General features: G+C 41.4%; 1 protein-coding gene across 1 annotated transcript in view; it reads left to right on the top strand.

The window, feature by feature from the left end:
• CLOCK (clock circadian regulator) overlaps window positions 1–10879 on the top strand; it is a 2173159-nt gene that overhangs the window by 196905 nt on the left and 1965375 nt on the right. Inside the window, exon 2 of the mRNA XM_044062477.1 lies at window positions 9718–9857. The gene's annotated coding sequence lies outside the window, so the exon portion shown is untranslated. The remainder of the gene's footprint in view (window positions 1–9717; window positions 9858–10879) is intronic.

The raw sequence follows: 10879 nt of genomic DNA, 5'->3' as shown, positions 1-10879 counted from the left end.
ACGTAGACTGTCTGGACCAGTTAGTCCGCATCCCATCTAGAGTGATAAAATCCTGGACTTGATCCTTATCACTATGGGGCAGCTTTACTCTTCACCAACTGTAGGTTCCTTCATGGTAAAAGCAAGACTACAAATCTGGCACATTCATCATAAGATTGAAGCTGGAAGCATCTTCCAGTACTGCTGTATTCAGGGAATATAAAACTGAGTAAGGACTATGCTAAATTCAAAAGACCCTTCCGTCTTGACAGCCTCACTGCTTATGTGGAATCCTTTACTGCCAACTTCTGTAAGCATGTAAATAGCTGCAAAGATGCATTTGCCTGCTCAGAAGTAAATACAAAACTTATTGAAAAATAAACCTCCTATTGCAGAATGTTAATATAAATAGGCTCTATAATAAAACAGAATAATATTTGTAAGCAAAACATGAGTTAACACTCAAGATAGCCAATAATACTCTTGGTAAATTAACTAAGAACTGTGTACCATGATCAAATCAACCATTGCCTGAAAGAGGTAAAAATAGCCATCCAGGTGAATGATAACCACAAAGCCTTCATTAAGTATGTTAGAAATCTCAGAAACAGTTCCCAGCACCGTGCAGAGCACATACTGAGATCCAGAAGTCGTAGATAGTCTTCTACTTTACAAATTTAGTTCAGACATCACCCTCCTCTCCCCTAATATATTTCCAGATCATGTACCTGCATCCACATCCCCTCATTAAATCTTCTAAGAACAAGTCCTCACGGAGTTATTCATTGCCAATAACACTACTTCTGTGGGCAGAATAACACACTGGACTGCCTACTGATTAGTCTGAAACATGACCTCTCAGACCACCTACAGATGCTTTTCATTATCAACCTTTAAGCAGGCTTCATGACAGATAAATGTAAGACAGCAGCAGTCACCCACACAAAAGTGAGGCATTAGCAGATCCTGGTGATTGTAGAGCTATAAGCCTGTTAAGCATAATCTGTAAAGCTATGGAAAGGATCATTGTGGAATTGATAAGTAAGAACATTGATAACCTATAAACTCTTGACTCAAGACAGTTAGAATTCATCAAGGGCAGATACTGCCTAACTAACATGGTTGACTTCTTTGAAAAGGGTACTAAAACAATGAATGAGGGCAAATCACTGCACACTGCATAGCTAGACTCAAAAGGGTATTCAACACCATCCCAAACTGAAGTATCATAGTTAAATTATCCCTGATAAATGTAAATTTCTGTGTAACTTGCTGGATATCAAATAGGCTCACAAACAGAACCCCAGAAATTTTGGGTGGGTGTCTGTACCTCCTCCAAAAGACCTGTCACCAGTGGTGTAAACAAAATCCTCCCCTCAGTATGTAGCTTTCCAAACACTTGTCATAACTGGAGCAACTATAGTGCTTTTTCTAAGTAAATACAAAAATAAATTCAATCAAGGGCCTAAATCTGAAAAACTCAGCAGGCCATCTGAAAATCTTATCCCTCTTGTTGGTATCTTACAAGCTATTAAAAGGTGACCTTAGTCTAACATATTGAACCTTGACAGACCCTATCCTTTTGTTCTTGTTACACATTTGCAATTCCAGTGGTAATGTTAATACCTGCTCAAGGGATGTCAGTCTCTCCTCTTATGTGGAACTATCTTCAACTCCAGATATTGCAAAGTACTTCTCTTATTCTATTCAAATGTAATTTGAATAAATGAATGGGAAGCCACAAATTAATTCCTGGTTTAGCACCCATGCCCCTTATGAATAGGGGCAACAAGAAAATGTCCCTAAACATCCTTGTTCTAACTGTCTCTAGGTTATTGATATGTAAAATATAAGGGCTAAAAGCTGCCATGGGACTGTAAGGCTAGTGTTCTAAAGAGCCTCACAAGTCAATAGCCTAGCCTAATAAATACCTATGAACATGTCTCTATATATGTATGTATGCGTGTATATACTGTATATATATATATATATATATATATATATATATATATATATGTGTGTGTATGTGTGTGTGTGTGTGTGTATATATATATATATATATATATATATATATATATATATATATATATATATATATATATATATATAAAATGGGTGTGTGTATGTCTCTCTCTCTCTGTGTCTGTATATATATATATATATATATATATATACACACACATATATACACAAATTCATATGAATAGACACACACGCATTAAATCCAAAGGGGGTACACTGAGAAAAAAAAGCCTGCATTCTTGTGCTTGTTTCCCACCTTTCCTGTAACTAGTCTAGTCCAGATACAGATTTGCTGTATCCAGGACTGTTTGTAAGCTTCTGAGCCTCCCAAGCCTTTCTGTGTTGGAGGGAAGCAGTCTAGCCTATCTACCACAAGATCCAGGTAGAGATTCTTAGTTTTAGCACTTGAATTTGCTTATTCGTGCTCAGCACTTGTTCAGAACTTGTTGTTAGCACTAAATAAGCTACAAATTACTACAGCACTCAGGCTTCCTCTTTACCTAGAGGAAAACAGTTTTTGTGCTTACTTTCCTCACTTGCTTAGAGAAAAATAGCTCTTATTCTCACTTTCCTCACTTGTCTAGAGGAAAGTAGTGTTTTATTCAGGCATGTCCAAGGGTCAGCTCCCAGTGTTCTCTCCTGTCTATCTGATGAATTTGGACATCTTGGGGCAATGTAGCAATCGCCTCATGTACACAGACAACCCTCTCCTCCTACCTCCCAACACCACAACCTGTGAGAGATGCAGACTGGAGGTGAAGCTCTCTCCAACCAAGACTGAACTTGACAGTCAAGAGGAGAAGGTAAACACTTGCACCACACCACACTCATCACATAGTCCCACTACACCACCAAAATTCACACATAGAAACACAAAAACATTCGCAGAGGCTCTCAATAATAATCTGCTCAAGCAACAGAGACCTTCAAAGCAGAAACGCAAGCAACCTCCACCCCCCAACACAACTCAAGTGACACATAGCCCACAGAGTCTGTGTGTCAGTAAACCACAGCTCATAAGGTAAAACAATGTATCCAACACACTAGTCATAGGTGACTCTGTAGTCAGGCACAGTGATGTCCCACTCACCAGGCTAAACAAGGAGAAGGTTACTGTCAGCTGCCTGTCGGGTGCCAGGATCCGCCACATAACCCACGCACTCAGGTCACTCCACAACAAGTACAAATATGACTTTGTCATTGTCCTTATTGGTGTGAATGACCTGAGACATACCTCTCTGGACTACATGAAAAGAGACATGGAAGAGCTCTCTGATCTTGTAGCCCAGGCAGGTATGACCCTAGCCCTGAGTAGCATCCTGACATCACCCAGAACGATACCGCAGTACAAGGACAAAATGATTGACTTTGACAATCATATTACCAAAGTAGTTAGGAAATCCTTCTATGTGGCCCATCTAATTACTAAAGGGTTCGCATCTAGAAATAAAGAGCTTATGGTGCCCCTCTACTCGTCACTCATCAGACCCATCATAGAGTACAATGCCCCATTTGGGATGTACCTCACAAGACACTTCCAACAGCTGGAGAGACCACAAAAGTATTTCACCAAGAGGATTACTGGCTTCAAACATATGTCCTATGCAGCCTGACTGAAAAAACTCTGGCTGTACTCAATGGCATATCGCTTACTCAGAGGTGATCTCTGCCTGACTTACAAAGCCATGTCCAACTCAGAATTGATGGACATGCTCCACCTAAAGAAATCCAAGTCACTGCGAGCCACGCGCTCTAGTGAGCTGAACCTCGCACAACAATAAATAGAATATGCTGGAGGGAAAGATTCCTGTCATAGAGACTCCCCATGCTTTGGAACAAAATTCCAAACTACATTAGGCAGAGCCCCTCACTAACACTCTTCAAGAGAAACCTTGACGAGTGGATGGGTAACAGAAAATACACCCCTGGGATCACTTCATTGGCTCTGCTTGACAGAGGATCAGTTAATTAATCAACGGGGTGGCGAAAGCTAACACACTCTGGCTAGGCTTATAAATGCTCTCGGGCAGATGGACTAGTACCTACCTATGACTTCAACAATTCACTAAGCTTCTGGTGTCATTCTAAGGGGATCCAGTATCTGTCTGCTTGGGACGACATGGTCGACAGACCACGATGCTTTGCCAGAGATGGCCTGCACTTGTCACCCCTGGGATTCCGGATACTGGCTAAGGGTCTTGCCACTCCTATAGTGTCTTTTTTAGGCAAGGTTCAAATGACAAATTCACCACTGTAACAGGAACAGGCAAGCAAAAACTGAGGGTAATGCTACTCAGTGCTAGAAGTCTAAATCTCAAAATGCACTCACTCGAGGCACTCCTTAAAATGGAGAACATCGATATCTGTGCATTGACTGAGACCTGGTTCAAGGCTCTAGAGAGCACCCCTGTATTACCAGGCTATAACTCATACCACACTTTTCGGCTGTCTAACGTGTACCAGAACACCAAAGGCGAAGGTGTGTCCATATTCATTAAGGATACCCACACCTCCAGGCTAGTTGCGCAGCATAATGCGTCCGAGGTTATCCAAGTGCAACTAACTCTGGGCAAAACTGCAGTCCAAATTGTAGCTTGCTACAGATCTCCCACCATGCCCCAGGATTCCCACTCCTCTTTTCTTGATATACTGGAAAATATTAGGGTTCAGCCAAACACCCTAATAATGGGTGATTTCAACTACCCCACCATTAACTGGGAAAACTACTCATGTACCAACTCCTTCGCTCAACGCTTTCTGGAATTCATAAATTCCAATGACCTGGATCAACTTATCCACACCCCCACCAGGGGCAACAATATCCTAGCCCTAGTCATTACCAACATGAATGATCGGTGTTCCACACCTGAAGTCAACTCCTCGTTGGTTACATCCGACCATAAGCTAATCACCCTAGATATCTGCATCCCTCCCTTACCCACCATTAAGGAAACCACGATAAAACATTTATCCAAAGCCAACTTCATGCTTCTTAAGACAGAAGTGGCAAACGTCATAACACCCATGCAGATGGACAATACAGTTACAATTGCTGAATCCTACACAGATGCACTCTGTAAGCACTTACAGGAGTGCATGGATCATGCTATCCCAAACAGAACCAAGATGCTATCCTCCAAAAAAAGGAAGCCAGTCTGGTGGTCTCCTGCCATAAACAAATTCTACAACAGAAGGAAGAAACTGTTGCAAAAGAGAGTAAAATCCCATGAGTGGTGGAGCTCCCTGGTCAGCCTCAGTAAGAAGCAGAGATCCCTTATAAGATTCTCCAAAGCTAGCTGCAAAAACAAAATTGCCACTCTTTCTAAGGGCAGCCATAAAGCATTCTATAGCTATGTCAAGAATCTCAATGGCAACAACCAGATCTGCTCTGAGTTACAACACAACAGCACGAAAATTACAGAACCAACTGATATTGCCAACATCCTGGCAGATAGGTTCATTGCTAACTTTACCTCCCTCTCACCCCCCAAAAGGGCCCATATCTATACAGGAAGAATGCAGAGTCCCTGTAATCACATCTATGCAGGTAAAAGCTGCACTCTCTAAAACCAAAAACACAGCATCCATGGGACCGGACAACATCCCAGGCTGTGTTTTACATGAACTTCAGAATGAACTGGCTCCCCACCTAAGCACCATGTTCAATCATAGTCTCACGTCAGGCTTTGTGCCCACTGAATGGCGCACAGCAACAGTTATCCCACTCCACAAATGGGGAGCCCCCACTGATCCTGGGAACTATCACCCTATTAGCCTGACGAGCCTGGTCTGCAAGGCCATGGAACATATCATCATGGAACTCATAAACAAAGACATTGGTAACCTCCAAATTCTGGACCCCACTCAGTTCGGTTTTGTGAAAGGCAGATCATGCCTTCTGAATCTGATCAACTTCTTTGAGGCAGTCACCAAAGCTGTAGAAGAGGGTAAGGTGGTTCACACAGCCTATCTTGACCTCGCCAACCTTTCGACACCATCCCCCATTCTGAAATTATAGCTAATCTCACTAAACTAGGTATAAATCCCTATGTCACAAGATGGGTTGCCAACTGGCTCACTGACAGAACCCACACTGTAAAAGTTGCGGACTCCAAATCGGTCTTCAAACCAGTGACAAGTGGAGTACCACAGGGTTCAGTCATGGGACATCTCCTGTTTGGTATCTACTGCTCTGAAGTACAGGCTAGCACAGAAGGCCTCTGGCTAACGAAGTTCGCAGATGACTGCAAACTAGGAGCCATAATCGAGTCCCCAAATGAAGTGGACATTCTACAGAAGGGCCTCACTGAGACAGATGCCTGGTGTCAGAGGCATGGCCTCAAGCTCAGTGCCAAAAAGTGCATTGTAATCCCCTTTGGTAAAAACTCTGTACCCATGAACTACCACATAAACGGCAGTCTACTTAACGCCGAATGTGTGATGAGAGACCTTGGGACCCAGGTGGACAGTAGTCTCTCCTTTTGATAATCACATCGCCACAGTAGTCAGGAAATCCTTCTATGTGGCACACCTCATCACAAAAGGCTTCTCATCCAGGAAAAAAGAGGTCATTGTTCCCCTCTACTCGGCACTCATTAGATCCATTATAAAGTATAATGCCCCTTTTGGAATGTACCTCACAAGACATCTGCAGCAGCTGGAAAGGCCACAGAAGTACCTCACAAAGAGAATTACTGGCCTCAAATAGGTGCCCTACACTGACCATCTGAAAAAACTCCATCTTTACTCTGTAGCATATTGCCTATTCCAAGGAGATCTCTGCCTAACATATAAAGCTATGTTAAACCCAGAGCTGTTGGACATGCTGCACCTAAAGAAATCCCAATCCCTCTGAGCTGCATGCTCTAGGGACCTAAAACTTGTCACCATAGTAAACAGGACATGCTGGAGGGATAGATTCCTGTCCCAGAGACTTTCTATACTCTGGAGCAAGATACCCATCTATGTCAAGCCAAGTTCCTCATTAGCAGTCTTCAAGAAAAACTTTGATGAGTGGTTAGGAAATAGGAAATATACCCCGAGGATCACTTCTGTGGCTCTCCTCGACAGGGGCACATGAAATTAACTTTCTTGGGTGGCGTAAGCCAGGGAACCTTGTTGGTTAGGCTTACTTAGGCCCTTGGGCCGATAGCCTAGTACCTACCTATGAATTATCTAGAGACCAGTGCAAGGACAACTGTTAACAATACAAAACAAAGTTTCATCCCTCAAGCCTTCATCACCTAATGTTTGTTATCCTTACAGTAGTGTCCTGAATAAAACTGGATTGTTGAAACTTCAGGGTACTGGTGTCATCTTCTGGGTTGGAATATAATATATGTATGTATGTGTGTATACATATAAACCATATTTGTGTGCTCTGCATACATGTGGATGAGTATATCATCACCGTACATTGAAATGCCAGCCATCAAAAGAACGATCATTTTAGATTGAATTGAAAGTGATCAAAAACAATGAAAATTAAAAAAAAAAATCTATACCCCCGCACCCCCCTGCTAATTATATACACCAACTGTGAAATCACACAACAGTAGGTTACGAGCAAGTTCCCTTACCCCACTGGATTACGATTCCATGCAAAACAATGGCTGCAAAAATTCCATTGAAAATGATGCTCATCCATATGAGTGTCCACTGCCAACAGCCTGAAGAAACATTCACTGATGTGAGCATTCGATGTTTCAGACTGTAACCATGTGTGTATATATTCACATATGTGTAATTATGTATATGCAAAATTAAATAGGAGGAATTGGCCTAGAACTAGTGAAGAAATGTCAGAATTGTGTAATTGATTTGTGGGGCAGAAACAGTGGAGGTAAGGGTTATGTGCAAGAGTTAGATGGAGGCGAGCCTATATACTTACACACATAGTGATCCTGCAGAATGCACTGCACATTGTGGTTGTGTGCATGACTTGCCTTTAACAGAGACTAGTAACACGAGAGAGAGGGGCAGAAAGCAGGCAGGCTAACCAAAATGAGGCAAGGCTCCATAGCAACCAGTGAGGGTCTGTCAAATATCCCTGTGGAAGAAATCATATTTCTGAATCCTGGAATGAGAGAGTATTATGTAATGGGGTCTTCAGTGAGCTAAATGTGAAGGAGGAAGGTGTCCTAGGAGCTGTTGAGAACCTTTCCCTAACTGTGTGTGGTACAGCAGATTGAAAATACTGATTGCTGTTAAACATTATTTTGAGGGGGTCTGTATGAAAAAATGCAGCAGCTGTGAAATGAATTGTGTAAAGTCTGTTTTATTTATTTATTGCATTTGTTTACTGGGAAAGTCCAACTGGGCATGAAGCCAGGGAAGGAACTTTCAGGTATAATTCCAGTGATTCATTTCATTGTCAGTAACAAGTACAGTAGATAATAGAATGCAGTGACAACATGGAAAACACGTTTGGAGTACAAACATGAGTACAAAAATAGTTTCAAAGAATTTAATGTAATACAAAGAAGTAGATACAATCTGATGTTATAGATACAAGTTTGTTCTTGTGTAGTACTTTTTTACAAGCAATTGGGGAGTAATTGTGCATCTTATAATTATAATAATTTAGGTGCTTCTTGGAATTTAATAACAGAACAGTAGAGTGGTTGTGGTCAGGGATTATCAGTTTTGTGGGACAGTTACAACAATTAATTGGCAGCGGTTAGTAAGAGGATGTGGATTTTAAGATGCCAGTAACAAGGTAACTGAGATAAGTGTTGTATAGTATATAGCTAGGTTAGTTAGATGTGAGGATTAAGTTGTAGTGGGAAACAGGGATGTAGATTTAGGTTTGGGTGGATTGGTTTTAGGGTTGGTACAGGAGCGGATCCGTAGTTGTGCAAGGTGTTATGAATGGACTGGATTTTTTGTTTTGTAAGCATTGTCCCTGGGGAAATAAACCTTGTCTAAAAATTGAGAAATTTGTTTGCATGGAATGGATTTACTATTACAGTTACCAAAGAATAATAAAAATATATACTTGTGTATGTATGCATATGAATGTGCGTGTGTGTATAATACGTATATATGTGTATATGTATGAATGTGCGTGTGTGTATAATACATACATATATATGTATGTATATATGTATGTGTGTAGGTATAGGCGTGTGTGTGTGTGTGTATATATATATATATATATATATATATCACTCACATATACATGCAGACACACGTGTTTGTGATATAACACAGATGCATAAATGACTGTACATAGCATAGATATACATGTGTGTATGTATGGCTGAAGCATAAAACAGGGTATTTTGTCATTGTGTCCTGCAGTACTATCTCTTTTATAAAGCAGATAAGTCTGTTTCGGTATTTGCAGTACTTTAAATGCCAAATTAATACATTCTTAATTTTTTTATTTTAACTTCTGTTGAGTTGCAGCATTTGTATTCTGTAAATGGTATATCTTTTCAGATTTTTAAAAATGTTCTTTGCTGTAGTACTACTGACTGTATGTAAGTTAAGTTGGTACTGCTATGGTGAATGCAAAGATATTTTTGTCTTTAATGATGTTTTAGAATTTTTGGGGGGGGGGGTGAGGGAGCAGGAATGCCTCAAAACTGTTGCAGGTATTTCCTGAGTGTACCTTACAGTGGGTAAGTAACAGAACTGTGTAAACTGAAATAATGTATTCATTGCAACCCATGTACTGTGACTAATGGTGCTTTGTTTTCACTTTCTGTTTAGATTAAGGATTATTCCCTCTTGGAACTCTGTATGAATGATGTCATCTGCAAAAGCTTTGAATTTTCTGCAAGCTGCTGTTTGTCTGTCTGTGGGATAGTAAGCACGGAGTTGTACTTCAGCCCAATACAAGGAGCTAGCAGGTACTATCTTTGGGTAATGATCTTTGACACCATGTTTCTGAGAAATCTGCACGATTGTTAGTGAAAAACCAGGCATGATCCTTGACTAAACAAATAATTCAAATGGGATTGCTGCGGCCGTGGATCCTCAGTAGTATGTTAACTGCCATTTGTACTATGCAGTAGATCTGTATAATTCTTGAGAGTGTAGTGCCGTGGATTAGAGGCTTTTTGCACAGATGTTCTTCGTGTTTCACTGTTACAGCCATTACATTTGGGTAATCCTGCTGGCAGGTTGCCCTCAGTCAGCCTGAATTCCAAAGTCCTGGGTCCTGTGTTGGCTGTCGTCGCCCCTTCCCTGACGTCAGGTCGTCTGGGGTATAAAAGAAGCAGCCGACGCCATTTTCTTTAGTCTTTCTTGCCGTGCGGTGCCCGAAGCAGAAGCAGTTTGCAAGTACTAGTCGGCCGACTCCTGAGATTTTCGTGTTCGAATTTCAGATCTGAAGTCTTCTATAAAGCTAAGTACCCCATTGGGGGAAACTTTTTTCTTGCTCCAGAACTGATGTCAGAAAAAGTTAATAATTGCATTTCTTGTGGGAAGCAAATACCTCATAAGGACTTTCATTCTTACTGTATTCCTTGCCTAGGCCCTGATAATTTTCTGGGTTGTCGGTTTTGTGTTAGATTTAACCAACGCACTATTAAGCGTTGGTATGATTTTGCTTTAAACTACTTTGGACGCAGATGTAGTTATCCAGTAATGTCGTCGGAAAGCCATCTGACTACCGGAGTTCACAAAAAAACACAAAGAAAAAGAAAAAAAAAGACAGCCGAGGCCCAAAACCGATGACGAAGCTTCTCTTAAGCCAGTCGCCGGTTCTCAGTGAGGCACTTTCGCATCCCCTGATGACCGCTACTTTAGAGTTGCAGGCCGCTACAGACTCCCACGTGGAGTTGGCCAGGCCGCTGGAAACTCAAGGTATTGGAGCCTCTGACTCTAGTCCTTCATATGGGTCCGGAGCCGCTGAGCAGGCACCGGCTTC

This window comes from Protopterus annectens, chromosome 2.part1 (assembly GCF_019279795.1).
Source record: "Protopterus annectens isolate FY-2018-M chromosome 2.part1, PAN1.0, whole genome shotgun sequence".
In the NCBI taxonomy this organism is placed as follows: domain Eukaryota; kingdom Metazoa; phylum Chordata; order Ceratodontiformes; family Protopteridae; genus Protopterus; species Protopterus annectens.
This window is presented reverse-complemented; position numbering and strand designations above follow the sequence as displayed.